Consider the following 27,264-nt stretch of genomic DNA (forward strand, 5'->3'; position numbering starts at 1 on the left):
CCGGGCGAAGCGCCGGCGCCCCCCGTGCCGCCCGCGGGTGGGCAGCGAGGCAGAGGCGGCCCGGGCACAGCTCGCCCGCGGCCCCGCTGCCGGCCCGGGGTGCTGAGCTCGCGGGGACGGGCTGGCGAAGTATCTTAGGGCAGGGCGAGAGCCGTGTGGGTCGGTCTCCCGTTTCAGGGGATGCTGGAGTTGAAGTGTAGCTGGGCTACAGCAGAGCGTGGTGTGGGGCCTTTGCTAATGATGCGGTGGCTAATTAAATTCTCTGGGCATTGGGTACGTGCTGGGGGTCCCTGCTGCACCACCCGTTTGTGTAGTGGTGTTTGTGTGGGAGCCCGCCGCTCTGAAGCAGGGCTTTGCACCCGGTCAGCATCTCAACAGAAACAACTTGTGGTCTGCCTCCTGTGCCCACCCCCCCACCCCCCCCCGACAAAATCTGCAGTATTATAGGCTTCTTCACAGATTTTTAATTAAAAATTGTAAAGGATTTAATACTTGTTTCATAAGGGGATTGACCCTTAGAGTCTAGGACTGAAACTTACTGTCATGGCTGTTTGTCAAGACTTTGCTTTTCAGCTGTTTTCCTCCTTCTACCTGCTCATTAGCTACACACAGTGCTTTGAGCTCCAGTTACAAAAAAAAATAATAATGTAAGCACCAAAACTTTAAAATCCTGAAGGCTTGCAGCAGCTCCCTGCTATGATAGACTGTACCCCATTTGTGTGAAAACTCTTTGATCTAGAGGATAACTATAATAAGGTCTGGCTGTGCGTATCTTGTGATCCACAAGCCATTAAGCCATAGGATATTTGCCTGTTGATAGCCTACCTGGTTACAAGCTCATTTCTGAAGTCTCAACAATGACAGATTTGTTTATAAAAAGAAAAATAACCCACCAGTTTTTCTTCTGAAAGGAACCTGTTAATTAAGTTTTCCCCCACCTTTTCTTTCTCCCTTCTTTCACCCGAAGCTGAATCATTTCTCTGTGACACTGCCTTCTCAACATAAGCACGTTAGCAGAACTGAATTTGGAGAGAATCAAATCTGTCTAGCTTACATGAAAAAAAAGTATTCCTAAGTGAGGAAAAAGTACAGGAAGTCATGTGGCTAGCCATTTCTCCCAATCTGCTTCCACCTGAACGTTCACCTGTAGATCCATGAATACACTTGTCACCTGCCTTATACATTTAACCTGGAGATTTCAGAAAGTCTCCTAACACTTTGGCTTGCTGAGGGGAGAAAATCACAGGAACCTGGACTTGGAAAGGTGCCTAGGCCACATCCTTGTGCTGAACCATACATGCATAGGCCGGCCCTGGTGGTTGTTTCATCTACCTTAAGCTTTGTGGAAGGAGGTGGCAAAATTCTTGTTTCTGTGCTGTTATGTAGCATCTTGTGTCCAAAAAGATGACATGAAAAAACCCTATTAGTAATTCATTTTGGTTGTCAGCTGTTACAACAGCCACACAACATCACTGGGAAGTAGGGGGGGAAAAAGGCATGAGAGCAGACAAGACTTGTGTGAAATTGCACTGTGTGCTGTTTCCTGCATTGTTTGTGCCACCGTTCACTTCTGGGGTTTGTGCGCTGCTCTTGTGCCTGTCTGAAGTTAGTTTTAATGGATGGCAGAGAGAACAGCTGATGTGGGGCTGAGGAGAACAGCTGTAGACAGGACACAACTGACTCTCCCACTTGTCTTCTTGGCTGTCATTAGCAATTGTGCCTGAGTAAGGACTGTGAGATAGGGTCTGCTCTGTAGTAGCTGCAGAGACCTGCATTGACTTAGCATCCTTCTTCTGTTGATACCAGCTTTTTTTTTTTTTTTTTTTTATTCCTTCTGTCCTGATTTATATTCTGAATTTCTAAAGCATAACTGTTGTGGTTTACATACCCTTGAACATTCATATCGAATAAAAAATGAACCTTTGTGGTTTAAAGATTAGCTGCTCTAATAGCACAAGCATACACTGAACTGTCTAAACTCTTCCCAAATTCATAGCCACTACATGAAAAAGCATGAACTCGTTATTCTCAGTGAAAAAAATGGAATTCAAACAACTACTGTCTCACTCAGAGGCTTTTAGCAGCTGGCTGGGATTTGCGCTGAGCTGGGAGGATCGATAGGCTGCTCCCTGGTACCAGCAGAGGAGGCTGATGCGGAGAACAGAGCGGCTCCCCCAGCAGCACCCCAAACACTTGGAGGTAGCAGTCCCTTATCAGCTATGGCAACTGAGATAGCAGCTCTCTGAGCTGTACCTGGAAAGTAAAACTGGAAGAATTAACGAGAGATAATAAGGGAAGGTCTGTTCTGATGCTTACACTGATGAGAACTAGGAAGGACTTTTTAAGAAAAAGCGTGGATTTAACACCTGTGTGGTTGATGCTGGCAGTCAGCTAAACCTCTCGGGAGGCAGGCAGGGTAGGGACTATTCTAATTTTCACCATCAGATACACGCACAGAGTAATTCAGTCTCCTTTTAGAGAATCATTCCCATGTAACTGGCATAAAAATTAACAGGCAGAGGGACTTTAAGGGCAGAAATGACTACTACAGTCTGCAGCTCCGATTTCTGGGATAATGCTGGCTGCTGAATTGAGGCAATAATTTCTGTGCAACATCTATCCCTTCTGTTTGAGCTTATGTTTGAATAAGAAACCAAATCTATGCCTAGGTATGTCTTGGTAAGTTTCATGTCTATTTTGTGGACAAATAAAATATGAGCAAGTTCTCTGGAACTCTGAGTAGTCTATATTAAATGTATACTAAGACTTTTATATTGCGTGGAACTGACTCCAAATACTGCTTGTTTCAAACATAAAGTAAGTCACCTTGTAAAGCATACAAATGACAGATACCCCTTGGATACAGACACAGAAGGGAAGCTTTACTTTTGTGCCGAAGCTGCAGGAATTTCTGCAGTATGTTTTGGAAGCAGGGGTGAAACATGTAAGGAAAACCTTTACCAAAATTTTAAATATTTACAGAGGTCAGTGGCAGAACAATTTAGCAAACTACCAATTACTGGAAAAGGTAATCATCGATATTTCTTATCCGCTAGCAGGTACAGTTTTATTTTCTGATTTATTTTTATGGCACTTAAGTATAACATTGATTATGTCTGATATGAAGATGCTGACTTTGTCATCGATACTTCCTGTGAGTGAGTTGAAAATTGATATTGTTCCATCTCCTTTGACTGCAATGAATTATTCTGTTTGCTTTCTGCTTTCCTCCAGGCAGCTATACTTCCAGTTTTGTTCATTTGTGCACAAGTGACTGGCAGCTCCGCTACTTAATAACTTTAAAATGATTGGCAGTGGCCAGGCTGTTTGATCAATAGACGTGCTTGAAATGATGTCTGCAGAGAAGTGCTCCTTGAGGTTGATGGAATCAAATGTTTCCTCATAGAGCAGATAAATTGATTCAGTCGAGTTGTCACTGGGGGTGAGGTGTTCGTGTGATGCCTGGCTTCCTCACCTTGAGACTTTCTAAGGCCTGGTCTGGTAATGTGTGCTCATAAAGGAGTTTCTGTTGTAGAAAAGACCGTCAGGTTGTGCCTACCACTTGGAAAGCTCCTGTGTTCTTTGAGGTGATGCTGTTAATTAAAATCTCCACTGCTCTCTGGAGGCTTTGATCTCTGACCCTGTCAGGATTATGAGGTTTGTTCCTTTCTTATTGTCTAATGTAGGTGGTTTTTCGTGTGATTGATGTGAGGGAGGAGGACGGCTATCATGTGGGGACCCAGATCCTCCCAAGCCTCTTGTCACCGGGTAGCCCAGTGCATGGAGAAGGCTGTGTGGCTCTGCCCTGCTGTTGTCCCATCTCCTCCTCCTCCTCAGGACTCTTGGAGGGAGCTCTGCTAGTCCAGGAATTGGCATGTCGATGTGGCAAAGGATCTATAGGTGAATCAAGAGTTCTTGGTGGGAATGACTGTCTTCTTCCCCATCTTATCCTACAGACGCTGCTCAGAAATGGGGCAGAACGTGCTGATTTGTGGGGTCTTGTGTAAAAAGGGAAGGATCTCTGTTTGATACTGGAAGGGAGCAATTTACATTGGTGATTTCTGTTCAGAAAAGCATTTATTGCACATACTTCTTCCTTTCTTCTCACCGAGAAGTACATACAGGGCAATGGGGGTGACAACTGATAGTAATTTACAATGTTCTTCTGGATGAGATTGCATTGTGTTATAGGGCAGTAGGAAGATATTTATTCTATTGATATTAACTCAATTAACGCTGAACAGAATTACTTCCAGAGGAAGAGGCCTTTCACACCCAGCTTCTGTTTAGAGCTGCTATGCATTGAAGTTCACAATCTTCAATTTCCAGGACACGGTGCAACAGGGAACGTAAGCTTATAGCACAGACATTAGTAAAGTTCACAGGCAATGCAGTAAGGCTTGATATGGCACCTACAGAAGTTATTGGTGGGGGGGAGCGGGATGGACGGACCTGTTGCTGACACTGTGTTTTGAGGCTGAAACTGAAAGAAGAAAAGTGCTGTTCCAAAGTCACGAGAGAGGAGCCCTGTACAACCATCCTAGTGCTTCTGTAGCCCATTTTGCATGTGGCCTTAGATGGCCATGTGTGTTTTGGGATGATGAGCTACATGGATGCAATTGAACATCCAGCTTGGCCAGGCAAACGCAACTATCGCTGTTTCCCAATACCCGCCTCCCATAGTGTATTTTGTCAAGTCCGATGATAATAACCTGCTGGGGAAACATGAGAGTTTAAAAATGGGAGCAGCTTTGATGGGTTTGGTAGGGGGTTTTCTTTGGGTTTCATTTCCAAGCACACCCTAGCGTTAAGAGCCTGCTGGGGAGTCCTCCGGCCAGACAGGTGCTCTGGGCCTTTTGAAGGTGGGGGATGAAGTATTCTGTTGTTTCAGCTGCTGTGACCTTGAGGTCCCTAGGAAGGTTGGTTATGGATGTATAGCAGCTTTATTGCTCCATGGCGACATGTACCGTATAGTACCCAGTGGTATTTTAAGTACTTCATAGTTATATCAAAGAAAATACTTATGGAGTATTAGGCCTTATAAACCCACAGTGCTATGCATTTTATGGCTGGAACTTAAAGTCAGTCATGAAACAACTTAGAAGTATTTGTGCTTTTGTTTGATTTGGATCGGTGTCCTGCTTTTAATATTTCTTTGGATAAACAACTCCCGTTTTACAGCCTTGCATGGCACACGCACCCTGTGTTTAACTGAAGGGACTCTGCCACTTGGGGAATTTTGCCTGGCAAATCTGGCAAGAATAACAGCGAATATTACAGTATACGTATTGCAAAAGAAAGCTGGATATGAAAAGAGAAGTCAAATATGGTTGTCTGAATGGACAACTCTAAAGTGTGGAGGGTTGTAAAAGAAATATTTATCCCCCCCCCCCCCCCCCCCCCCCCAGTTCTGGGACAGATTGCATTACTGTCGTGCAGATCCAGAGGACTTGAGAGGAATTTTGCGGGAGTTTTCATGGGTGTAACTGAAAACAGAACTGGGCCCAGGCACCACAATGGCAATTGTAAATCTAGGTTTGAGTCAGTAACCTGTGCGATATGTGGCCTGCAATGTGTTCGAAGGGGACTTAGAGCATTCCAGGCTAAAAATGGAGCAATATTTCAGCAAAATATTTAAGTTTTCATGTCTTATTTCAGGTTTGGTTCAGAAGAAACCCAGTACTTGAATCCAGGGCAAAGATTTTTCTCTTTTGGAAGTCATTGTGAAAGTCATTATGTATGCGATTACTGTGGAATAACATTAGTTTCAGTTGCTTTTCACTTATTTTATTTTTGAACTATTCAGTGATGGTTCAAAGTGGTATATTAAAAATATGTGTGTTCAACGCTGGCATGTGAAATACTGTGTGAAACATTTATTGAAGTTTAAACAATTCCTGTTTCCTAATCAAAGGCTTAAGAGATAATTCTGTTTCTCTGTTTAAATATAAATATTCATTTTGCTTGCTCATTTTCATTAACTAGTGCCTAGAATAAATTGTGGTTTATTGGGGTTCTTTCTCTCTTATCAACATGTGTGGCTTTGTTACTAAAATCTAGGATTGTTTTCTGTTTCTCCCAAATTGCCCGATATGATGACTGAGAGCATGTAGGTACATAGGCCTAATTTGTCACATTCCTGCTTCAAGGCAACAAATTGCCTTTAAAACTAAAAATTAAATTCCTTTTTTTGTAACCTTAATTACATGAACCAGCATTTCAGTTTCGCTGATGAAACAAAACTGCCATAATTAGGCAGACTGTAGTTTTTAGCGTAAGGTCACATCATGCTTTGCTGAGAATAATAAGAGGAAATGATCTTCAATTTAACATCTCGGTGACTGGCAGGCCAGCTGCTCTGGTCATTTCTGTTAGTGAAGTGGCCTTGGGAAAAAGGGTGAGTGTGTGCTGTTTGTGAGAGAAATTAAATTAACCTTCTCGCATAATTGGTACCCATGTAGACTTAGTGGAGTTTTCAGGTTTTTTAAACAACTTTTTTTTTGTAATGCACATAATAAGCTGTGCTTAAGTGACAGAAGACATGCCTTACCTTTAAAATGAAAAAAAAAAATATCATTGCAAGGAAAGATTTGACTCCAAGGTGTTGCACTCTCCTGGGTGCTGTGAGCCTTTCCTTTGCAAGGTGAGCACTCAGTAAAACAGTGAAGGCAATAGGTCAGGCATGCTCTGGTGCAGCCAGGATATGAAGAGTGGTAGTTGGCCCAGGTTGGTATGTTACCTGAAGTTAGAATATACGTAGTGAAAAGAGCTTTGTAAAGGTTCCTTGGTAATATCAGTGTGGCTGGCATGGTTCCTGACTCCTGGAGTGTACCCTGGCATTCCCGCTGTTTTAATGGCAACTGGCAGCCTACACTGGGAGCAGCATGGTCAGCTGGAAACAATAGTGTCTGATTCTTGTTTGTCAGCTGGGACAATAGCCCTGCTGATGGGCTGTGGTAGAGGAGAGCGGGCTTCCTTTGTATGGCAGTGCAGGCATGGCAGATGGCTAATTGGACATGATAAACCACGGGGGCAATGGGGGAGAAAAAGGAGATCTGCAGGGATTATCGGCTTGTATCCCCCATGTTATGGGGGGGGGGGGGGGGGGAAGTATTTTAAAGATGTTATCAACTTTAGCTCTTTGCCATGAATATATCATTCAATAATGAAGAAAGGGAGACATCCTAACTAAAGTCCCTCCTTAGCTGACGTGAAGTCCACTTTATTAGCTGGGAGCAAGTCATATTACTGTATGGGAAGGCAGACAAACACATAGCCCCCAGAGACGCTGACATGGCACTTAGGAAAATTAGCAGTGCATATTTTTCACCAGTCTTGTAAGTGAATGTCAAACTGTTGTGCCAAACAGCATCCAAGTTGAAAACAAAGAGCTTTGCAGCAGTGCTTTTCAGGAGTGGAAAGTTACGCTGTACCATAGTTTGTCTTGATACGAATAGACGTCCATCAGTGTTGGAACACTGAAAAGCTAAGTTGATTAATGAAGACAGAATTTATTTGCTTAAATGTGTTTTATTAGACTTAATAGAGTATACACTATGAAGCCAAAACCTGAGGCCCTTGTGTAAACTTTTGCTTATTTAAAGCAGCTTAGTGAAAAATGAAATGCAAGCCTCATGGCTAGGACAAAAAAACCCAGAGGAGTGGAACACTCTCCTGTGAGGAAAGGCTGAGGGATTTGGGGTTGTTCAGCCTGGAGAAGAGAAGAGAGACCTCATTGGGGAGACCTCATTGCAGCCTTTCAATGCTTGAAGGGGGTTTATAAGAAGGATGGGTGTAGACTTTTTAGTAGGGCTTGTAGCGATAGGACAAGGGGTAATGGTTTTAAACTGAAAGAGGTTAGATTCAGACTAGATACAAGGTGAAATGTTGTACAGCGAGGGTGGTGAAACACTGGCACGGGCTGCCCAGAGAGATGGTAGATGCCCCATCCCTGGGAACATTCAAGGTCAGGTTGGATGGGGCTCTGAGCAACCTGATGCAGTTGAAGGTGTCCCTGCTCATTGCAGGGGGGGTTGGACTAGGTGACCTGTAAAGGTCCCTTTCACCCCAAACTATTCTGTGTTTCTGAGGTGTGTGGCAGCCCCAGGTAGTTTTCAATATGAGATGTGTAGGCTTAGTTGGTAGCTTCAGTGGCTCCAGGCTGTGGGCTGTGAGCCCAGTGGTGTGCCTAAAGCCCGGTAGGAGCAGGCAGAAGTTCATCCCACTGGATGCACTTTAATTCCTTTTTTGCTCTCCCTAATTAAACAGCAAGAGAAAGCACACTGCAACCTTGGGAGTAATTCCACAATTTTTTGTTCGTCTTCCCTCTGTCCACAGAGGAGGTATAAGAAGTAAGGCGGAAGGGGAGTCATGTGCATCGGTGGCTGCTGCAGTGATCTGTAGTCATCACTGGCTTTTAATTCCCTGTTTTGTAAAATGGTATCAAGTGCCTAGAATACTTCGCTGCTTTAGTGTCTCTCATAATAATAACGTTATGGTATGTAACAGATATGTTTAAATTGTAGTAAAAATAAATCTGCAAGAGGTTAAAGATAATAGCTAGCAAGAAAAATGCAGTACTTTGTGGAAGCAGATTTACTTTCTGTGGAAATGTCTGGACTGTGTTTCTCTTCCACTGTTTACTACTGTCTTTTCCCACGGGACAAGTTTAGTGGAATCTCCAGATGAAAAGTTTCAGCGGGTTGCCTTTCGTTTCAGCAGGCCCTTCAAGTGCTGTACCTGTCAGTCTGTGTAGCTCTTGAAGCTATAGGTACAGGAGAGCATTTGAAGGATTGTGAGTGGATGCAATAAAACTTCCAATAGGGCTATCCTCCTATAGGGCCTATTATATTGTCACCACATTACAATGGTTCTTTACCAGAGTTTATTATTTGTATTATTGTCTCAGTCACCGATTAGTTGCTTTTGAAGCAGATGCTGCGTGACACTGGACAAAAAGATGATCCCTGCCATCACGTGCTTACAATAAATGCTGTCACTGGGTTATGAGTTCATTTAACCAAAGAATTATCTTTTGCTATGCTTTTCTTTTAAAGACACCTAAATGACAAGCCGGAGGAATTAAGGATTCTAGCACGGGGTGTGGAGCAGGGGGAATGGCTGGGAATAGGTACAAGCAGAAAAATAGGGAAGAAATGAGAAAACTGTAGGGAAACCTAAAAAACATAGAAGAATGCAACCAAGTCATTTAGCAGAGCACTTCAGAGTTGGAGGGCACTTGGCAGAAAAAGGGATCACAGTCTGCATCCTTCATGGAAGGGAAGCGGGTGATGTCAGTGTGGGGAAGGTCAGAAGCCAAAGGAAATCACATAAATGAGACAATAAGAGGTCTGATTGGAGTTGAGCTTTGGGGATGGAAAGCCAAAGGTAGATTTTCTGACATGTCAGAGAAAAAAATTGACAAACTTTGGCTGGGCACATAGTGAAAGGAAGGAACAGGCAAAGCCGGTGCATGTACCATGTTCAGAGTGGGGAAGGTAGCCATAGGAGGTACTGCAAATCACAGGAAAAATATCAAGGTTTTCTCTTATAGGAGATGCCCATCACCATCAAAGACCATCATTATCACACTGCAGTCTTTTAATGGTGACTACACCAAATGCTTGTCTTGCTTTGACGCTCTGGAGAGAAGCCATTTCCCTATGAAGTGAAGACACAGCCAAAGTCTTGGGTGTTCTGCTTCACGTTTAATGCCTCTTGCTCAGAGAAATATGTCATGAAGAACCAGCCTCCTTGGATCTGACTGCCACTGTGTTCACAGCAATTTAACTTTCCTGCTCTGTTTTTCTGTGCTGAGGCAGAGAGTTCAGGAGTGATGCTAATAGTCAGTCTGAAGCATTCAGATAAATTTAGCCCAAAGGAGCAAGTCATGCCTACTGGGTAAATAGTAATGATCTTGTGAGCTTCAAGGACTCGGATCTATGGTGTGCGAATCTCCTGTTAACAGCTTGCTCCTATTCAACTCAGTCCTGCTCAAAAGTTAGCTGGGATGTTAAATAGGTCAGCTATCTATTACAGATTCCTGTAATCTGTCTGCTGCTTCAGGTTATGTATCAAATTCCTAACGAGATGGTCTTGAACTATTTGAGGCCAGAAGAAAGTTGTTAACACAGGCCCTGTTTGAAACACCTCTGGTTCTAAAACCGAGCAGAGGGAAAAACCTGTTGGTTAGATGAGTTCAGATCAGTTAACGCTGATCTGTGTGGTAATTGGAGTTTGTAAAAATGACACTTCCCAGCATGTAAGCCCTTATCATGGGAAAATATTATTTTATTTTTTTAAAGAAAAGCTGCTTTTCCTCATCGTTGACTTGTGCAGTAAGGTGTAACTGGCAGCTTGGACCTGGTTGCTGCAATTGGGATTGATTTCAGTGCTTGATCCAGATTCAGCTCCATCGTGATCACGAAGAAGATGAGGGGGCTGGAGCATCTCTCTTATGAGGAAAAGCTGAGAGAGCTGGGCCTGTTTAGCCTGGAGGTGAGAAGACTGAGAGGAGGGGATCTTATCAATGTATGCAAGTATCTTAAGGGTGAGTGTCAAGAGGATGGGGCCAGGCTCTTTTCAGTGGTGCCCAGTGACATGATAAGGGGCAAGGTACACAAACTGAAACACAGCAAGTTCCATATGAATATAAGGAAAAACTTCTTTACTCTGGGGGTGACAGAGCACTGGAACAGGCTGCCCAGAGTTGTCTCTGGAGACATTCAAAACCCACCTAGATGTGGTCCTGTGCAATGTAATTTAGGAGAACCTGCTTTAGCAGGGAGTTGGACTAGATGATCTCCAGAGGTCCCGTCTAACCCTGACCATTCTGTGATTCTGTGATGTTTGTGCATGGGAACCCTATGATGCTCATGTGCAATAGTTCAAAACCAATGGCTGTTAGGTTCTTACTCAGGTAGTCAAAGGACAGGTTTTTACAGCATCCACCTCAGAAGTCAAGCAGTGTTCAAGATGTGCAGGATGAACAATAACTGCTTTGCTTGGCTCAGCCATCCTCAGGTCCCCTTGGTGTGCTGTAGTAATGGAGATAATAGTAATTAGCAATAATAGGCAGAATTAGTACAGCATTTCAGAACACATAGTCACAGTCTTTGTTGTAGAATAGGGAAGTCTCATCAAACCTGTCTATAAAAAGGGGATAATCAGGCACAAAGCTGTACTAAGTGGCTTTCTTGAGGCTGCATGGACTTTGTGCGCATGTTCTTGAAAAACCCATCCCCTGGCGGTGGAGCAAACCCTGACAAAGCACTGCATGCCTTTGCCTTCTGTTGGCAAGGCATGGGCCAGGAAAAGCACCCCAATCCCTTTTACTGTAGGACTGTCAAAGGTCACGGCTGAAGTGACAGGTGAGATCAGAGAGGTGTGCAAACACTCGGCTCTTCTTTTAAAACACACTATATAGGTGTCTATATATGGATGCAGGTGTCCTGCTTCAGACAGGTTATACATCTTGGCCTTAGTCCTGGCAATGGGATTAACATACTTTGCCTATGTCTGCAGCAGCCAGTCAAACGGTCTTAAGATTTATTTTTTTTTTACACTGACCGTATTTTTAAATATACGTAGGTCAGAGCTACATCTGGCATAGAAAATGGCCCTATGCCAGTGGCAGCGGAGGAGCTATAGTAATTTACACAGGCAGAAATTTTGGCCTTATTTCAGCTGACAAACTCCTGTCAGGATGGGACCAAAGAGGACTAGTAGCAGAGTAAGGATATTTCTAATTTAATGTGTTAAGACATCCAGATTTTGCTCATCATGGTGGTACCCGTATGCTGAAAAAACGAGGCACTTGGGGTCTGGGTCCATTCTGCTCGCTATTTGGTGTGATCCCCTGTGCCTTTTTTGTAATGAGCATGCTGCTGTGAAAGTTACATCTATTAGATGCTAAATGTAAGAGAGATTTAATGGCATGCTATTAAAAAGTTCCACCTACCTAAAAATGCTTTGCTTTCCAGCCCAGGTTTGCTAATATATTCCATATTTCACAGAGATCTCATTATGAAGAGAATGCTGTCAGGAGCCATTTACAGCCCTGATCCTGCTTTTGTTGTCTTTTATGAGTGCCAGATTCCCTTTCGCTACAGAGCCAACCACTCTGCCTTGAAGTTTATGCTGTGGATGTCTCCCGTGGGTGCATTAGTTACTGTGGGCTTGGGGAACGTACCTCCTGACTGGTTCCACACAGCAGAGTTTAACAGAGCTATAACCATCGTATATGATTTCCTTTTCTTGGTCTCATTTTTCCTCATACTTTTTCCTCTTGGAATATATCTAGCAAATGTAAAACCTGTGTGTTGCTATTCCAAATGGGGCCATTCAGTTAATGTGGCATTGTCCAGTGTAGAATAAATACCCATGGCCTTCTGAAGAGTGCTGAATTGATTGCACGTACCACCTGTATTTACCAGCAACATTCCCCATGTAGCATGAATGAGACAACTGCAAACAGTTGTAATTAAGTGCTACTCTGAAGAATAATTTTCACACTGACCAGAAATAAAGTCTGATTGCATTTTTCTATGGGAATATATAGACAAAGGAAAGTTTCTTCTTTGGGAGTTATCTTTGTATTTCTTTTCTTTAGAGACAGAAACAGTGGGAGGTATAGCACAGGCACTGGTCACCAGTCCGTGGACTGCAGAGGCTGGTGTGGGAGCTCTCTCTCTCTGTAAATGCCTGTGGTAGGTTGACCTTGGTTGGATGCCAGGTGCCACCAAGCCTCTCTGTTACTCCCCTCCTCAGTAATACAGGGGGTGAGAAAATATAATGGAAAAACACTCATAGATCAAGATGAAGGCAGCTTAATAAAGTAAAAGTAGTGTGTGGAAGCAAAGAAAACCAAAAGATTTTATTCTCTACTTCCCGTCAACAGGCAACGTCTGGCCACTTCCCAGGAAGCAGGGCTTCAGTATGCATCGTGGTTGCTCCAGAAGACAAACGTCATAAATAATGACTGCTCCCCTTTCTTTCTCCTTTCTCATAGTTTTTATTGCTGAGCAGACCTCACATGGTATGGGATGTCGGATATCCCTTTAATCACTTTGGGTCAACTGTCCTGGCTGTGTCTCTTCCAAAGATCTTGCCCACCCCCGTCCCACTGGTGAGGGGGGGTTAGAAGGTTGGAGAGACACCCTTGATGGTGTGTGAGCACCGCTCAGCAGTAGCCAAAACACTGGTGTGTTACCAACACCTTTCTAGCTATCAACACAAGCACAGCACTGAGGGCTGCTGTGGGGAAAATCAATTCCATCTCAGCCAGACCCAGTACAGTGCCACTGCCCGTTCATTGCTCCCTAGACCAGAGCATGGCCCTTACTTTTTGGTGGCTGCATCTCCCCAGCAAAGGCTTCCTTTGGCTCATGTTTACCTGGAAGATTTAGGAAGGAGCAAACCTGCTCCCTGGCTCTTTTTTTCTAGATGTCCCCAACCCAAATGGACCTCTGCCTTGTGGAACTGAACAAGAGAGTTTTGTGGGGGGAGTCTGTCACTCCTTTTCCTCTTGCCCTGCTCCTGGGGTATGCAGTGACCTCTGTTTGCACATGAAGTACCTGAATGTCAAATGGACAAGACAGAAGCTTTATACAGATAAAACTCAAAATCTTTAAACTAGTAAGACAGCGCGGAGGGCAGACTCTAGTTGCCTAACTAGCAGGCATGCAAAGTGCACAGGCAAACAAAGCAGGACTAAGCTCCTTTTTTCTCTCTTCGTTTTTTGTTTTTTTTTTTCTTCCCATCTAACACATAGCTACATTAAAGCTATGGCTAATGACTTCTGAAGGGATCTCCTCCTCTGGCTTCCTTTTTGTTCTTCCAGTCTATGTATCTATTTTCCCTGAAAGCTGTTCCAGGAACTGAATTAAAACCTCCCATGTCATTATTTTTCCTTTTGGTGTGTGGACACTGTGCAAACGGTGGCTCAGGCAGCAGCCTGAAGCAGTTAGGTTTCACAGGAAGCCAACTGTAGCAATCTATTTTTAAAATGTTATTTTGATGAATTGGATTTTATGACCTGATTTCAACTGGTCTTGGGTGCCCACGTGTTGTGCTGCCACAGCGTGAACCCGCAGGAGCATCTCTGCTGTTTTGCCAGTGTAGTCCTATCTGCTTTCTTTATCAGACAGCAATAAATTGTTCTTTCCATCCGCAGTCCTGCTTGTACTGTGTGTTGGTAATGGAGAGTTGCAGATTGTTTGAAAAACTGTGCTTGTCATATTGCAATTTCTTGGCTGTGCTGTTTCCCTTCAAGTGGTGGAGTCTGGACTTGGGGCCGTCATCTGTTATGAAACACTATTGCATTTTTTATTTCAAGTATCTGTAAAAAAATATTTAAAAATCCTGCACGACCAAAGAGTTCATGCGTAAGTTTATATGTTTCATCCTTAGCATTTCTATAGAATTATGGATATCAGTACTATGTAAGACCTTAAAGCACCAGAGTTGCAAATACCCACACCTCTCAGCTACAGTAAATGAAACTTGAAGACCCTTGATCTGGAAAGCTGTGGGCTGTTACAGCATCAATCCTTGATGCCTCATCTGGACCTATCCTTGCACAGGTCCTCTGAACATCTGTGGCACAGAAGCTTTACAGCGGGTCTTTGGCAGGTACTGGCCTGGACTTGTACCTCCTTATAGGAGGCATTCAGCATGTAGGAGTGAATATAAATCTTGTATTCAGTCTCTTGAAACTGTCTCAATATTTCTATTGTGTAATTCTACACAATGTTTCTATTGTGCTGAATTAACTTCAGTTTATTCTCAATCCAGAAACAAATGGGAAAGCTGTAATGGATTGCTTTGGCTTAGGTATTGATGCTCAAGAAAGCTGTGTGTTTCGGTGTTACGCTTTTATACATGGCTAAGTAAAAGAATGTGTTAGTGTGGAAGTTTAGGACTTGTCATGGAGGTGTTTATCATACTGTAATCCTCCTGGGATTCTGCTGATAAATGGGATTTTTAGATAGAAAGCTCCCATGGATGGGTAGGTGCTGATGACTCAATGATTGACACCCATCCATTTGAGCCCCTAAGAGGCACTTGGATATCAAAACTGCACTTTTTTTGAAGTTAAGACTGGAGGTTCACAGTTTTGAAGCTGTTGGGCAACTAAGGAACCCTGTAAGCAATTTCTGGAAAGGAAGGCTACATTCTTAATATCCTGGCCAGATTCCTCTTGAGATAGCTATTTTCTCTTGCTTTTCTACGTTTCTGCTCTGAGGTTATGCTTTGTAATGCTAGTGTGCATGAATAGTTGATGAGTTTGACTGTATGAATTGCTGCGTTTTAGTGTTGAGAGGTAATTTGTATCTGTGACTCTTTCACAGGGCTTCAGGATGAAGATCCTGTTATTCTTAGCACCTCCACTGTCTTTGCATAACCTCTCTCACTTCAGGCAACGTAAAACAAACGCAGCTCTGTGGCAGGAACAGCACATGCAGACACCATGTCCAGGCATCCCGTCCTTCCCGCCTGCTATTGAAGTCGTCCGGGAACACACGGGCTTCCCCTGCGTCACCAGCCTGCACCCCTGAAGGAAACCTCCTCGTATCTTCAGCTCTTCCTGTCCGGCTGCTCACAGGTCCAGCACGTCACAGCTTATTGTTTAAGGTGGCAAAGTGCATTGCGATCCTGCAGCGCAAGAAGGGCTGTAAAATGCGAAATGATGTTACTGTTGTTAAAGAAGTTTATAAGCTGTTAAACACCACGTGTTGGTCAGACAGAGCTTTCCTATTTCCACCACTTGGTAAGAGGCTTGTGAGTGAACACCTGCAGTACGCAAGGAAGGGGAAAGGCAGGCTCCGGTTTCCCTCATCATCCCAAATCAATGGGTGCTTTTTCTGGTGCTGACTGGAGCTGAGTTTTCAGTATCTCGTCCCTCTTCTTTTTGGTGTGTGGTGTTCACATAGGGTTGAATTAGGGTGCAGCAGCTGAACTGCAGGTCTTTCTGACAGGAGCTGTTGACCATCTGCATCCATAACTTTCCTGAGGCTCCCTTAGGTAAAGCCTGGCATGTTTTATCTGACAGACAGCTCGACTGATATTTCTGATGGCTTACTCTGCTGGTGTCAGTGCACCTAGGTACAGCCAGGAACTTTCATCCTAAAGTTGTAGGTATCCCCAAGTTATATTTACAAGTGGCAATGTTGCAATAGAAACGCCTCAGCAGAAAGGCTGTGATACAGGAATGAGCATTACATCCCTGTAAAAATGAACAGTCTTGGGTGGGAACCGTAATTTGGATGCAGGAATCTTATGTGCTAGAACAGCATCTTTTACCGGGCTTTTAATTTTATTCATCTCATCTTTTCTGATCTATGCCAAACCAGAAGATTCCTCAATTATTCTTGTTCATCTTTAAATATCAGTTTTCTCCTTGTTATGGAAACTGATCCATTGCAGATCAAGGATTTTTTTGCACTGGAGTAATCCTAAGAGAAAAGATTGCTGCTGTGAAAGCGAAGCCCTTGGTCTTGTTGTTTTGTGTTCCTATTTTCATCCTTAAAGCTCTTCATGTTAGACTGTGAGCAGCCCACATCATCACCAGCTTTCCCTGCTGCTGGAGCCTGCAGTGAGACCATAATCCTGCATTTGCCATCACAGTGTCTTCCCATATAGTGTGATTTTACAAATCTAATGTTGTGCTTTCTCTGCAGGAACATTAGCAACAACAAGATAGGCTGCAAATAGCAATGTTAGCAGAAGAAAGCAAATATCCCGTTGTTTGACAGTGCTGGACAAGCAGCAATTTATTCTTCACCTCGTAGTACCAAGGTTGTAGTTAAGATTAGTGGATAAAGTAAGATTCTGGAGATGAAGGTCCTCCTTCTGCTGTGGTCTGCTGGATGGCATTAAGCAATTAATGTGGCTCCATGCCTCAGTTTCCCTCTGAGAACTGGGTAATTGGCTGTGGATGAAAAGCCCTATAAAATAATAACGCTTAAGGTAGTGCATATAACAGTTATTAACAGAAAACACTGTCATCATCTCTACTTTATAAATATGAGGAACTGAGGCAGAAAATGGTTTGCCAAAAGCTATTGATGTAGTCGGAGCAAGAGTCCTCATTAGACCTCTGGCACTGGCGGCTGCCTGGCCAGCCTGCAGGCTTCGTGCTGCACAGCACCCTCCTGCCCCTGCCTCCGAGTACCGCAGCGCTGGTTAAGCGCAGAGGACATTGGTGTGTGGAACAGATTTAGGCTCATTCCTTTCACTGTTCTTGCTGAGTGAATTGGAAAAGTAATAAACAAAATGGGTTTTATCAAGGAAAAAGGTTTTAGAGCCCTCCGTTTTTTAACAAGCATATGTTAATACTACAAAGTATATGGGACAGCATTGTCCTAATTAGTTTTCTGTTGAAATTAACAGCCTTTGAGTTCAATAGGAACAGATTTAGGCCAACACAGTGTCTTTGGAAAATTCACAGGACTTTTTGCCCTGTGGTTTTGAATATGAGCTGAAGCTTCAACATCATGGAACCTCCTCTGAGCAAAGCTTTAATCTTCATTTAAAATGTTCTCCCTCTTTAAAAGCCAGCTTCTTGGTGTAATTTGAATCCATCTTATTTTAGGGTATATATTTAGTATCCAGCTGATTTTTCCCTCTAAATTTCTTGGATAGCAAGTCCATTAAGAAATCTCAGTGTTGCCAAACCAGTTTAAGACATTTGGAACTTCAATTACCTGCTGAACTCTTAAAAGTAATTTGGTAATGAAAGCAGTGAATGCATTCTGCAGTGTTTAAGGATTGCTTACAGAGATAAAATGGTTTTGGCTGAATGTCAGATAAATACTTTTGTGCTGAAGCATATGTGCAACCATTTTTTCTCCTCTTTTCTGAATGAATCTGAAGAGTCTAGTCCTTCAGAATATCCCCAAACGAATTTTGGATTACTAGATCCTGTGTTCTTAAATGAAGACAATCATTCGGTATTTTGCACCTAAGGAACGTCTTTCATCTCTGGATCTGGCTGTATTTACAAAGCTAAATACGTTCTGTCTAACCGAACTTCTGTGAAACAAGGAAATATCACTTCCCATTTTACAGCTATGTTAGCCAGCAGGAGGACATGGTCTGGCTTTCATGTTAGGCTGGTAGCAAAGATTGCTGGAAAATGATACGGGATGGCATGCCTAGGTAAGAAACTTGGGAACAGATTCTTGGAGTCTCGCTGTTTCTGACAGTGACTCAAATGTAATCCTGGGCACAGGTCTTGCAGGTGAACAAAGGGTGCAAAACTGTTTCCCTCCCACTCTGAGTTGCAGATTATGTTTGCTTGGGTCCCTTGGTGAGCCCTGCCCATGCCTGGGAAGCCAAGCAAGGGCTCTGGTGTGCGAGACAGCAGGCAGCATAGGGGGAGAGAAAGAGCTGAACTGCCTTGCTATTGTACAGGTAACAGATGGTGTTTTGCTTATGGGAGAGAAGCTTCTCGGCTCCTCCAGTGTGCTTCCATTTTAAAATTCATCTTTCTGGAGGTCAGTTGACTGAAACAAAGACACACCTAGCTCTGCTTCCAGAAGTGATTGAAGCCATGCCCTGTACTGTGAGATGCCTGTCTCTGTGTGCGGCTATGTAGTATTAACAAGCCAATCCTATTTACCCGAAAATGAAGAATTTAGTTGAAAAATGAAGACCATTAGTACCAGCTTTTTTTTTTTTTTTTTTTAAACTTGTGATAATGGAATCTGAAGCTGAGTGTTTTTTTTCCCATGAATCATACCACAACTTTTTACACTCCATAGTTCATCTGTGACACTGAATGCAACCTTATATGCCATTTTTTTCCTGAACAGTATCTACAGCTGTGACCAGGTGTGCTGCCTGGCTCGCAGCTGAGCTGGGTTCGAAGGCTTTGAATCGAAGCTAGGCTTAAAGTGGCTGGGCACTGTCCCCACCATGGCAGGGTCAGTATCTACAGGTGTAGCTGCACGTGTGCAGTCCTTCTCTAACCCAAATCAGTCAAAACGATCTGGGTTAAAGAAAATTCTCCACGCTTTTAAATAGCAAGCCAACCTGGATCATTTTGACACAACCGGGTTAGGGAGTGACTGTGTACCGATATAGCGACAGATTGGAGGGGGTGGTAACCCAGCTCGGCTGCAGCCGAGCTGTGAGTTGAACCACAGGCTGAATAATGCTAATTGTGGGCAAGTTCAGTAAGCTGCCCTGGCTTTTGTCCTGTACGATAGCCTTGTTTTATAGGAAACAATAAAATACTCTTAAGGGCTAGAAATGCAGCTGATTCCCACGTTTGGCCTCTGATTATCAATTTGCAGACTGATGCCATCTATAGTAGATGTATGTTCCTGCTGAAGGGCCTGGTAGTGGCTGTTTGTTCCCCTACAGGCAATTTAGAGCAACTTCAAAGTTCTTCTAAAATGCACTTGCTTTCATGGGCTGTAAGGAAGCTGCTACCCAGGCAATATTTTCTGGATAACAGCAGGGATTTTCAGATGTTTATGCACATGACTGACACATGTGTAGTCTTTACATGAGCAATGCTCTCTGGGTTTTCTCATCCTTCTCAACATGCTGGTAAGGGGGCAGATACAGCAAGGCTTTCTGCAAAAACTGAATGGAAACATTCAAGATTTTAGTTCATAGAGGATAGTATAAAAACCCCTGTAATGTTGTCTTGGGCAGGTTTGTAAGCGTGTGTGTTTGACTCTGGACTTGACAGTGATCTCATTGATTTCTGCTGTGCTGAGACTTGATTACTCTGATTTAACATCAGTGCACATGAGTTAGGCTTGCTGAAAGGGCCGATCCTTCTTTCCCTTCAGAGAACCTGTTGGCAGTGGTTGTGCAGGTTGCGTCCACACGCTGTGACCTGTTTGCACAACAAGCTATCACTTTGTGTCACTTGCCAGCAGACATTTCCAAGATACCCTCAGCTATAAACAAACATCTTCTCAGCCTGTCTGCCCTCCCCAGGAGATACAATCCTCTTGTTCCCATAGCGCACGCACTGGATGCTGTGATCCAGCTCCTCACCAGGGCAACATGTTCTTGCCAACATGGGGCCTCTTTCAGCTTCTGGTGCAGGCAACACCAGGGCAATCCTGTATCGGTGTGTAGGCTCATTCAGGAGAGTTAGCATTCGTATAAATAAATGTAAGAAGCCCTGCTTCCTCACACTCACAGTGGTTTTAAGGTGCGTGGTGGTGAGGAGAGATGTGCAGGCCATGGGATGGGGTGCGCCCCAGATGCTGGGGCCCATCTCATTGGCTTCAGTAGTCCCATCTGGTGCGTGTTGCAGCTGTGCTGATGATGGCATGTGGCAGCTTCATGTCTTCTAGCCCTCAAGCTGATGACAACCAAAGAGAAATGACTTTCCCTTGTCAGTGTTTATTTCCAAATGCATTCACAGTGAGACTCGGTGCGTCCTCTGGCTGTCTGAGGTGAAGGCTTGACCTCTCCTTCTTTCAGGTCTCTTGACATTCACTTGTAAGGAACAGACCTAGATGTTGCAGTATGTTTTTCTGGGTCATTGAATGCATTATATGCTTGTCCTTCACAGAAGAAATACAGTATCTTTCATCTCAACCTGTCAGCTTGTTTTTGTTGGTTTTAATTTAGTTGTAGTTGTTTAAACCAGTCATCTTGTCAATAGGCATTATTCATACAGGGAGAAATAAAGTGATTCATACTGGAAGCATGCTCCCTTGTGCTCACACTCACACAGGGTTGTAGCACAAGGCAACAGCCTTGAGTCCAACCCAAAGTGCTGGCTGCTGCTGTGCAATCTGTAGGGCCATTTACACCTGTGGGGACATGATGCAAAATCCCATGGCAGTGCTCAGACACCAGTGTGAGAGACACCAGAGCGGAGTCTGGCCTCAGCTGGTTGCGTTTGGCAAATCTGCGATTTCTGCTGTGTTATAAGAATGTGCTCCCAGTCCAGGTCCTTCTGCTTGCTGTGTTATAGCAGAGACATGTCTATATGCAGCTTACAGACTGTCTCCAGCATTTTAGAAACCTCTGTGCAAGAATGGTTTATTTGCATTTTGGAAATGAGCTTGACTGACACAAAAACACAGGAAAAGCTGAAGGTAGATTCAGCCTGCTATCTGGTTGCCTTCAAATCCTATACCTGCCCAGAGGCCAGGACTCTGTAAGCTCATGGCTTGAGCTGGAGTCGGCTACCTTCAATCTTAAACACTACTTTTCTGCAACAACTATCTTTTACTTGTAGAATTGCAGTCCAATTTCATGGTATTCAGGCTGTTCCACTTACCATTTCTCATGCTTTTTCTATGCTATCACTGCATTCCAGTAGTGCAATGGTCTCCACGTCATCTCGTCCTGAAAATTTTGGTGGTAATAATAAAAATGTCCATGTTTATTGATGGTTTCAGGAGAAACCTCTTCAGCTTTCAGCTGAAAAAAGAAAAACAGATCATTTGACATGTTTGGACAAAACCACTAAAAACTGAAAAAAAATTGTTTGAAAACTTCCCAAAAAATTAGAATAGAAATTGTTAGTTCATGAGTGGTTTACATTTTCCAACAAAAATAGAAAATTTTTTTGGAGAACAAGAGGCACTTTCCTTGGATTATTTTTGCTGAGTCAAAGCCATTTTTCAGTGAGAAGAAAGTTTTGCTGGAAACTCCTCATTCAGACCTGCTCCTCCAAATAGTTGCTTAAGCATCTCTTAAAAAACCATTCTGTTTGCATCACCAGTAAATTACCGTGCTTTAATTATGTTCAAAATGAGGCTGGTAATATATTAAAAAACAAACAAGCAAGCAAGCCTGCGACCTGCACGTGCCAGAGTTAATGGAGCTGTCAGCTCTGTTCGTGCCATGGTGATTGATGGGTGCTCTGATGGAGTGGCCTCTTCCCTCTTTCTGTCTTGTCTGCATGTTAATGCCTCCACTCGTTGAATAATGATGCACTTTAATACAGATTTGTCTTATTTTTGTTTCTGAGTGCTGGCAGGCCGAGGTTATGTCTGTGTTTCTCTGAAGTGCCCAGCGTGCTTCTGGTCAGTTGGAATCATTCAGCAGGAAGAATTTTACCTGTAGAGGAGTAAGCCCCTGCCTTACGGGAGCACCAACCAGTGAAACCAGTTGCCATGTTGTATTTCAGTGAATCTGCAGATTTGGTACTGGAGTAGATGGGGTCTATATCTCAGAGCTTATGGGATTGCATGGATGTGTGGGGGTATGCCTGGCATTTTGGCATGGTTTCAGTGTGGCAGAGATGTGGGTTAGAGGGTATGAAGAGCACGCGATGGGCTGTTGGTGGGCTTCTTGCAGGAATTTCTCCAGGCAATTTACAGGGGAGCCCCTGTGCAGAAAGCAGACAGGCAGATCTGTGCCTGTGTTGTACCCATGTCTGCTGAGTCAACGTGTGAGGACTGGTGTGGACACAACCAGTGGAGTTGTATGAGATTGCCTTGTAGCTATTCTGTCGGAGGTATACCTTATGTGATGGATGCACTTGGCTTTTACGCTTCCTGTACAGGCATCTGAAGCTCATGTAAACCTTCAGAAGCAAAGTTTCTCTCTGTGGACATGATTTCTTGTGGAAAGGTGTTCATAATTCCTTCAAAAGAGTCCAGAGCTTTTCCTAGTCACAGATCACTCTTTATTCACTTCTCTGTGGCATGAGGGCAGGTAGTCTCCCTGATGTAATGCAGTTCCAGTTTATCCTACTTGATATTACTGTCTCTAATATAGTTATTTATGATAAGGCCACAGCTCAGCATGTTATTACATTTACAAGCCCTTGATTACATCATTAGCAAAAATAAATATTTTCAAAGACAAGGGCAATTTAGAGATCCTGGTTTAGGTGTAGCAAATTAAGCAGCCAAGGCAGCTGATAATCTGTATAGCACGTACAAAGACTAGAGATTTAACACCGTGAGGAAGAGGGCTTCAGGGACCTATGCCACCAGTGCATATGGGATAGTTTCAAAGACTGCAGAAAGACCTTAAGATATTTGGAACAACTACTGCTTGTACAATTACCATGTGTGATGAGGGTATACGAGAAGCAGAAGGAAACCAAGATTCTCACTAGCAAAACATAGTTCTTTGCATGTTTTTATACTTCTCTGAAATTTTATTTTGGGAGTCTGCTGGGTCAAAGAGGTTCTGGGGCTGCTGTCTGTGTAGCATACTTGGAAATCAGTAGATCAAAGGACAAGTAATTCTTTCAGGATGGCAATTTCTCCCCTTCCTCATTTACTTCAAAGATAAGTCTTGAAATAAAAGAAAATCCCCTGCTCCCATTGACAAATATTGCAAAATATAGCATGAATATATAGTGTTCGGGTGGGGAAACAGCAACGTACCAAGTAGCTGCAATCAGTCTTCTAGCTATTTGGAAGTCATGAAGTATCACGGTTCCAGAAGGACAACAGGGGCTGCAGTCTGCAGACTCTGCTCCCTCCTGCTCTCCTGCAGTATTTATTGACCAAACTGTGCAAAGTGCTGTTAGCCACCGAGGCAGTTTAGGATTTGTCTCCCTTGCTTGCTTTGTTTCACTAAGGGCTATGGAGCTTTCATCCCTTCATCAAGCTACTCTGGAGAGGTTTAGTATTGCAAATATGCCAGTGCATGGTACAGCTGTCATATTCCTGCTGCTCGAGCAGAAATTTATGGCAAGGAAAGACAGATACATGTGGTGTTGGGTTATGAGACTGACAGATTTGCTGTCATGTCTCATAGTAGTTTAGGTGAGATAAAGCTGGGTTTTATTTATTTTATTTTGTCATGGAGTGCAAAACTTGAGCAGAAATAAGAGATGTTTAATTTTCCATTGGTGTAAATTTGGAATTTCCCCAAATTGATGATTACAGATGATCAAAAAAAATTAAAGCTTACCTAAGTGACTCAGAAGGAGACAAGGTGCAAGGCAGTGATAAACACAACCACATTCACACTGAGGATGGTATCCCAAGCCTCACGTGGGACAACGTGAGTGGTGCTCATCTGCAATGGGGTTATCACAACTTTATTGAAATTGTTTTCTCGTGTGAATTGTTGTCTTCCTTCCAGTAGCTGTCAAAATCCTGCCTTGGGTAGCGTGTCAGAGTGGTCTGATCCGGCTGCAGGAGGCCACCCGTGCCAGGTCCCCCGGAGAGTTTGTTACATGTGGCTGATCGCATGGAAAGATGCACTAAGCCACATTAAAATGAAGCAATTAGGGGGAAAAAGTGGAAATTGGGTTTTAAGCCAAGATTTTGAATAGTTGCTACCAACTTCTTAAATTTTCTGGGGTCTGCTGGTAGTTCCTAAAAAGGTGTTCAGAAAACAGGGCTAGTCCATGCTGTAGCATCCTTTGTGGTAGTTTTTGGTTAGTATTTATGTATTGAGGCCATTATGTGACTATTTGTGTGTCAGAAGCTCTTGCCTTCAGCAAACCAAGTAGTGAAATAAAGGTCAGAGTTTCCTTCTCTTCTGCACCTTCACAGTAGGTCCATATGCCCGTAATCTGTCCGCTGAATGTGATTTAGGATGTCTAAGAGGAAAAGGATATTTTGCTGTCTATATGAGTGAATTTTTGTCTCTGAAGTAAAATGGGAAGAATTAAAAGGAAAAAAATCCATTCATTATGTAATTTCCTCTCCTACTTATTGTATTTCCTTTGAAAAATGTAATCCATATGACACTTGGCTATTACAGTGAATTTGTTTTAAAAATCTTACAGGTGATTCCAAATACTTATTACTTCCTTAGTGGAAAATAAATTTCTAGAGACTTCTTGGCAAATGTTTTTATATTTTTCTTTTTTTTTTCTTCTTTTTTTTTTTTTTTCCTGCAACGTGGTAACACTTCCTTGTCTAATTTATTGTCCAGCTCTTCAGAAAAATAAAAGAATGTAGGAAAGCTGGGTTTATTTGCTCTGCACATGGTTTGGGCGTCATTCAGCCTTGCTCCTATTTGGATAGTTTCAGCTTTTTAACTTGTTTTCACTTCCTTTTTGTTTCTTTGAGGTTGATTTTTATGCTCCTCAGTGCTTCTTCAGGTATTTCAGTATTCACACACACAGCAGGGCTGGTCTGGCTAGCACAGCATAAAAGCATGGGCAATTTACTGGCCTTGCTGTGGGATGGTGAACAGAAAGAATTAAGACAAATACTGGTCCTCGTGCTCTGGAAAAGCAGCAGTCTGGAATAGGAGAACAGTAATATCTGTATTTGCATGGCTTGCAGAAGATGTGGAATATAAATCTTATTTATTCTAGGAGTTTTATTTTTGCATTTAAAAAAATTAAATTCAGGCATACTTTTGGTTAGTGGTTGGGGTTTTTTTTTTGGGGGGTGTTCTCTTTTTGTTTTTGCTTGGCACGCTGGCATGACCAGAGCTATAGAGAGAACACTGAACTGGTTTTGGCATGCAGCATCAGAAAATGTGCTCTGTCCTTCAGGCTGGGATGATTCCTTGGGGATTTCTTAGAAAAGCTGAATATAGTTACAGCCCCATCTACCTGGACATGACTCACACATACATGCATGCATAATGCACACATAATGCCTTGCATTAGTGCAGGTTCTGCATTTACCACATTACCAGGGTGGCATGATGCATTGCTACTAGCTGTCTTGTGTAACACTTACCTTCATTCTGTAGAACTTCTGCCAAATGTATATTTTTTTTCTCCTTTGTCTTGCTTATGTCTCTGTATCCCAAGAGAAAAGCTGCTCTGTGTATAGTTCTTAAATAATAGTGCTTTTCCAGTACAGACACTCAGCCCTCTCAAAAGGAGACCACTATTTTGGTCCAAGATAGATGTCCTAAAAAAGGAAAAAAATATGACCTTTATGATTGCTTTGAAAATCTTGACATTCACTGCCATTTTCTAGTGAATGGATTTCTTAGATGCCTTTGCCTATAGAGGAACCAAAAAATGAATGTCTGCATTATTGGCTTCTTTTTATTATTTGTATATTTTTGGTACCTCAGGAAGAAATTCTGATATTGAGAGAAAAATCCGGAGATGTTTTTTCCTGCTTACCTCTGACGTCATCAAGCTCTGTTGTTTAAAACCAGATATAAAAATGTATTGAACATCTTCTGGTGCCTTTGATTGTGAATTGGCACCAATTCATATTGTGCCTTGAGAGAGGCCTCTTGTTAGCTTTCTGAAGGCTAATTTCTGCTTTACCTGGAGTATTTCTTCAGCTATTGCAGCAGTTTATCTATTTTCATATTCTGTATTCTGTGATTTTCAGAATCATAGAATGGCTTGGGTTGAAAGGAACCTTAAAGATCATTTAACTCCAACCCCCCCGCCGTGGGCAGGGACACCTTCCACTACACTGGGTTGCTCAAAGCCCCATCCAGCCTGGCCTTGAACACTGCCAGGGATGGGGCATCCACAGCTTCTCTGGGCAACCTGTTCCAGTGTCTCACCACCCTCACAGTAAAGAATTTCTTCCTAATACCTAATCTAAGTCTACTGTCTTTCAGCTTAACGTCATTACTCCTTGTCCTGTCACTACATGCCCTTGTAAAATGTCCCTCTCCAGCTTTCTTGTAGGCCCCCTTTAGGTACTGGAAGGCTGCTATGAGGTCTGCCTGCAGCCTTTTCTTCTCCAGGCTGAACCACCCCAACTGTCTCAGCCTGTCTTCATAGGAGATGTGCTCCAACCCCCTGATCATCTTCGTGGCCCTCCTCTGGACTCTCTCCAACATGCACATGTCCTTCTTATGCTGGGGCACCCAGAGCTGAACACAGTAGTCCACGTGGGATGTCAAAAAGAGTATAGGGGAAGAATCGCCTCCTTAGACCTGCTGGCCATAGTTCTTTTGATGGAGCCAGGATTTGGTTGGCTTTCTGGGCTGCAAGCATGCATTGATGGGCCACGTTGAGCTTCTCGTCCACCAACACCCCCAAGTCCTTCTTCTCAGGGCTACTTTCAATCCATTCTCTGCCCAGCCTGTATTTGGGGTTGGGTTTGCCCTGACCCAGGTACAGGACCTTGCACTTGGCCTTGTTGAACTCCATGAGGTTCACACAGACCCACCTCTCAAGCCTGTCAAGGTCCCTCTGCATGGCATCACATCCCTCCAGCGTGTCAGCTGCACCACACAGCTTGGTGTTGTTGGCAAATTTTCTGAGGGGGCACTTGATCCCAGTGTCAGTGTCACTAACAAAGATGTTTGTACAGTGCTGGTCCCAGTATGGATCGCTGAGGAATGCCACTTGTTACTGGTCTCCATTTTGACATTGAGCCGTTGACTCTGAGTGCAACTATCCAGCCAATTCCTTATCTACTGAATAGT

General features: G+C 43.3%; 1 protein-coding gene and 1 long non-coding RNA gene across 18 annotated transcripts in view; one reads left to right on the forward strand and one right to left on the reverse strand.

The window, feature by feature from the left end:
- KALRN (kalirin RhoGEF kinase) overlaps nucleotides 1–27,264 on the forward strand; it is a 546,232-nt gene that overhangs the window by 22,130 nt on the left and 496,838 nt on the right. The gene's annotated exons all lie outside the window — the stretch shown is intronic.
- LOC308068714 overlaps nucleotides 5,391–27,264 on the reverse strand; it is a 292,607-nt gene continuing 270,733 nt past the window's right edge. Inside the window, exon 2 of the long non-coding RNA XR_013930079.1 lies at nucleotides 5,391–26,461. This is a non-coding gene — a long non-coding RNA (uncharacterized lncRNA). The remainder of the gene's footprint in view (nucleotides 26,462–27,264) is intronic.

The sequence above is a fragment of the Falco punctatus genome (genome assembly GCF_963210335.1).
Source record: "Falco punctatus genome assembly, chromosome: 8".
NCBI classification, from domain to species: Eukaryota; Metazoa; Chordata; class Aves; order Falconiformes; family Falconidae; genus Falco; species Falco punctatus.